Below are 3,390 nucleotides of genomic sequence, written 5' to 3'. Positions count from 1 at the left end.
ATACACGCACACACACACACACACACACACACACACACACACACACACACACACACACACACTCTGATAGGGTAGAGTGGATTAAAAAGAAGAAAATACAAGGGTGAGCCATAACTCCCCCTTGACACATAAAACCTTAGATTAACACTTCTCTCACCTGGTAGTGCTCCTCACCTCTCTCTAATCTTGTTCATCGCCTCCGAAGTGAGATTGATGCCTCGGGAACCGCAAATCGATACCCATGTTTCCCTGGGGAGGTAGATTAATGCGGCACTAGGAGCCAGGGAAAGGCAGTTAAGTAGAACACTCCCCCCTCAGGACATCACTCACATCTTAATTAGCTGCTGGTGGGACAGAGGCTGACACACTGGATGTGGAGGCGGTTTGTGTGCATGTGTGCATGTGTGTGTGCACGCTCGTATGGTTATGAAACCGTTTAATAACAACACTAAACCAGTCTCCCTTACCAGAAGATATACACTCCCTTGGCAGATTTAGGAAACAAAACATCATCCATCAAAACATATGCTAGCTCTCTTGGCCTAGCTATCACCAAATCTCTGCATTGATGAAATATGCGCACACGGGCATGGGAAACATCTTCTCCTACTTTGAGGGATACGCTCGCTTAGATGAACTTTTCTTTGCTTTTAAAGAAAAAAAGATTGTACCGTTATCTTACCGTGCGCAGCTTATTTGGCATCTGACCATGTAGGGTCTTTCAGCAAGCAAAACGAAACGTTCAATCCAACACATTGGGATTTAAAGAGAAGCAGAAAGTAAAGCACCCCCACAACTGATTCAGAACAGGATGTGAACCTCACCTACACAGTTTACCTAACCAATCGTTGCCTGGAAATGGAACGAAAACCGCCGTTATCAAGTACCTCTCTCCGCTCTCAGCGAGCTCTGAACCCCATAGAACAATGCAGGGGGACTTTTAAAAGATGTGAGTCACATAATTATACAACATCTAGCCAACAACATAATTCACACCCCGCAGTGCCGAGAGAGAGAGAGACGGATACCTCTTTTGTGTGGTTCATGTGCGTGTTTCATTATGGTGCAACCCGGGTCTAATGGTCAATGCTGCTGCTGTAGGGTGGAAAAAGCTCTCTCCTAATCCGTCGGGAGGGGGAGCAGAGAGAGGAAGGAGAGGGGAGGGAAGGGATGGAAAACAGAGAGAGAGTTGGAGGGGGGGGGGGGCAGAGACAGAGAGAAACTCTAATCTTTCTAAAACAGTCATTCTCACATGATGAGTCGTGTAACAGCGTTAATTAATGTAAATAGAGCCTTTGTGGTTTTTCAAATCGGTATACATTAACGGGGAGGTGCATTGATTAATGCTCATCACCGTGATTATCCACCTCTCTTGGCGTCTCCCTCGTCTCTGCACGCAGGAGTAATTAGGGGTGGTTCGGATATAGAACACTCAATCAGAACTTTATCTCAATTCTTCTCTCGACAACATTCCACGGTGTGCTTTTAGTACAGGCTAGTAATGTGATTGTACTGCACCACATGGTCTGACCGGCTGTGTTGACTGGTTAGGGACGGGTTCAAGTGAGATTGGCCGGTTGTGGTTTCGAGCAGGCTGGCTTGCCGACGGCAGTTAGGGGGGTCCAGGTAATTGGCTGCTGATGCAGGTGACTGGCAGGCTGTTCCCGGCTTTTGGTAGGGCCTTTCTGGACCTCATGCCCCTGGTACAGTAGAGCCAGTCACAAGGCAGCTGTTGACATCACACAGTAGTTGCTCTGTCTCGACCAGGAGGAACGCTCAGTAATAACAGCGTTCGGCGCCAAGCCTAATGAGCTGGGTGGCACCATTGCCTCAGGGACAGGGACCTCCTGACCAGCTTGTGTGTGGGTGCGCTTATGTGTGTGTGTCTGTGTGTGTCTGCGTTTGTGTCTGTGTGTTAAGTGAGTGTGAGGCATGAAAAGTGTATCCACATCTCACATTCTACGTTTTTCATAATTTCGTGCCATGTTGGTTCAAAATCAGATCAGAACAGGATAAATGGGGCATGACATGGCATCTTGTTAGAAATAGGGTCAGATTAGAGAAGATCCATACCTGACACTTTACGCTGCAACTTGATCCTGGAGTGCTCCTCACTACCCATGAGCCCATGTCCCCAGCAGCTGGGGCTCTGTAATGGATCTCTGATGACTTCCTTCCTGCTCATCTGCTCTAGCCTGTTCTGTCCTGTTCCATCCTGTTCTAGCCTGTTCTATCCTGTTATATCCTGCTCTATCCTGCTCTATCCTGCTCTATCCTGCTCTATCCTGTTCTATCCTGCTCTATCCTGCTCTATCCTGCTCTATCCTGCTCTATCCTGTTCTATCCTGCTCTATCCTGATCTATCCTGTTCTATCCTGCTCTATACTGCTGTATCCTGTTCTATCCTGCTCTATCCTGCTGTGTCCTGCTCTTCCCTTTTCCATCCTGATATATTCATCTCTCTCCTGCCCTGTTCTGTTTGGCTCTCCTGAGAAGTACCCGAGGTGAGTGAGAGGTCACAAAGTAGAGAGACATTCAGTGAAACACGACAATTCATCATAAATGCCCTTCTACGTAGTAGGGTTCTAAGAGTTATCATGTTGTTTGAGACGAGTTTTGACACAGTGGTTAAGGGTAGTTAATTATTAAAAGCGGAAATGTGACAAAATCTTTGTCTCTCTACGTAGAGGCATTTGTGCAGTAAAGGCTATGTTCACCATATCCTTTCCATCTGACATGTACAAACCTCAGACTTTATGTGCAAGTTTTATGTTTTTGTATGTGTAGGTGGTGGGGGACTTTGTTTTCCGAATGCTGAAATATTCATAATTTCTTACCCCTTGACATTGAATTAATCTCCATAAAACATTTAACAACACGTTTGACTGACGCATAACATGAAACAATGGCGTGGGCAAAGTCAGCGAGCGTGCGTGCGACGGCGCGTTGCGTCTGTGTTCCGGGTCCTTCCACTGTGAACCACTCTGTGTTTCTGCCATTCTGGTCTCAATGTACTGGACGCTCCACCTTTCGCTTTTTTGGGGCCTTTCATCCCTCCTTACCTCCCCTCCCTCTCTCCCTCCATCCACCAACACACACATACACGCACACATGCATACACACACCTACAGATACACACACACTCACTCCCACACACACACGGACACTGAACTCTTGGACAGCCAAAGTCTATTTAGGTGAGAGCTCCACGAGCATCGAGCCTCTCTTTAACCCCCTGTGTCTGTCTGACACATGGACGCTCACGACACAACCGTTACCTTCTCCTCCTCATCCATCCTCATTCCTCCCCTATGATCTTCCCTTTGTCTCACCTGTAATTGCTCTGTCTGTCAACGCAGAGTGGGGGAGAACGGCTGTAGATAGGGGTCC

The sequence above is a fragment of the Osmerus mordax genome, chromosome 20, assembly GCF_038355195.1.
Source record: "Osmerus mordax isolate fOsmMor3 chromosome 20, fOsmMor3.pri, whole genome shotgun sequence".
NCBI classification, from domain to species: Eukaryota; Metazoa; Chordata; class Actinopteri; order Osmeriformes; family Osmeridae; genus Osmerus; species Osmerus mordax.
The sequence above is the reverse complement of the archived record's forward strand: the minus strand, read 5'-3'. Positions refer to the sequence as shown.